Source organism: Penaeus monodon, chromosome 25 (genome assembly GCF_015228065.2).
Source record: "Penaeus monodon isolate SGIC_2016 chromosome 25, NSTDA_Pmon_1, whole genome shotgun sequence".
Classification (NCBI taxonomy): domain Eukaryota; kingdom Metazoa; phylum Arthropoda; class Malacostraca; order Decapoda; family Penaeidae; genus Penaeus; species Penaeus monodon.
This window is the reverse complement of record NC_051410.1, coordinates 10,287,089-10,289,008: the sequence shown is the minus strand read 5'-3', so window position 1 is coordinate 10,289,008 and position 1,920 is coordinate 10,287,089. Positions and strand designations below refer to the sequence as shown.

The 1,920-nt window shown below is 37.1% G+C and overlaps 1 protein-coding gene across 1 annotated transcript in view; it reads left to right on the top strand.

Annotated features, from left to right (window-relative positions):
• The window catches only part of LOC119589537 (uncharacterized PE-PGRS family protein PE_PGRS54-like), a 34,021-nt gene that overhangs the window by 23,499 nt on the left and 8,602 nt on the right, over positions 1-1,920 (top strand). The window lies entirely within an intron of this gene.

Below are 1,920 nucleotides of genomic sequence, written 5' to 3'. Positions count from 1 at the left end.
TCGGAAGAGGGAAAGACAATCAGACAAACAAACAACCCCCCTCCCCCCAAAAAAAAAAGAGAGATCACACGCCATACATGAACACCCCCCCAAAAAAAAAGAAAAAAAAAAAAAAGAAAATCAAATTCCCTCCCCCCCAAAAAAACAAAAACAAAAAAAAACAATAATAATAATAATAAAGATTTAAAAAAATAAATAAACACATCTCGCCCACGTGCACATTTAGGTCAATCACAAGCGATGACGCTTTAGCCTCCAACTCGCATCTCTGTGAAAAGCCTCGCGACCGATCGCCTGTGTTCTAGTCCGGCGAATCTGGGGCTCATTAGCCCGTCTTCGGATCCGGAAAATTACATCCGTATCCGAACACTTAATGTAATTATTCTTCGTTTGTCTTTCTTTATTTCTTTTTTATTCGGTTTTCTTTGTTTTTCGGGTTTTTTTTTTTTTTTTTTTTTTTTTTGCTTTTCTTCTTCTTTTGTTCTTTTATCGTTGTTCTGTTTTTTTTTTTTTTCTTTTTTCTACTCTTGTCCATTTCTTCTCTGATTTTCTTTCTCCTTTTCTCCCTTTTCCTTTTCCTTATTTCGTATTTCCCTTTTTCTCTTTATTATCTCTTTCCTCTATTTTTTTTCTTCTCCTTGTTTTCTTCTTTCTATTTATTTGTCTTTCGGTCCGTTTACTTTCTTTTTCCTTTCTCCTTTTTTTTTATCTCCCATCCTTCAATTTTTCCTTATTTTCCTTCTTGTCTCATACCCTCGTTCTCTTTTCTTATTTTCTTATTTTTTCCTATCTCCTCATCCTTCGATTTTCCCTTTTCCTTTACTCTCTTTTCTTATTTCTGTTCCTTATCTCCCTTTCTTCCATTTTCCTTTATTCCTTTCCCTTTACTCAATTTTCTTACTTCTCTTCCTTATCCCCCCTTACTCGATTTTTCTTTTTTCCTTTCCCTTTACTCACTTTTCTTTTCTTCCTTTTCTCTCCTTCCTTCGATTTTCCTTTATTCCTTTCCGTTTACTCTCTTTTCTTCTCTTCCTCATCTCCCCTTCCTTCGATTTTCCCCTTCTTCCGTGCAACGTCTAAAACCTCCACTTACGATGACAACGCACTTTTGAGACGTAAAAACATCTGACTGACGCACTCCTATGCTCTTTTGCCTTTTTATGAAAACTATGGTCTCAAGTGTCGCAAAGGTGCTCTAAATACTGCAGCTACACTCTTTGGTGAACCTTATGTGACATTCCCCTTGCAAAATAGCCTGCAGGAAAGAGGGAGGAGGGGGTGATATTGCGCAAGACAACAGCGATTATTCATTACGATTTGCTTTTCCTCGGATAAGTTCTTTGTTGTTCTCGTTGTTCCGCGAAATCAAGTTGTTAAGTCTGAGAGCTATTTTCGGTTTACAAGAGGGTGAAGGGATGTTATTTTTCCTGTACGAGTTAAATGCTAATTTGTCTCTTTGATAAAAGAAAAAAAAAGACGGAAGGAACTGGCAGTCTTAAACACAGCTTTCGAAAGAACACGACACGCCGTAACAGCAAGTTCTAGGCGAAATAACCGTTGTATAAAAAGGGAAAATTATTTCACAGCGACGCGTAAGTTGTCCATTATCAATTTATGGGCGTGGAAGGCTCAAGCGTGGATTTTGAAACGTTGAACGCACATCATGGCGGGCGTGTTGTTATGAACGCAGAATATTCGGCTTCATAGCAATGTTATTCTTTTTTATTTTAAGTGAGGTTTATAACACTGATTTCGCTAGAGATATTCGTCCGTTCAGCGTGCGTATAAATTGACGTGACGTATCATACAACAGATACAATTGATATTTTCCAAAGACTAATAAATCTCACCAAACAGACATACAACCAAGTTTTTGATACTATTCTTTGCATCTTAGAAAGTCAGTGACTCACGCTGCTT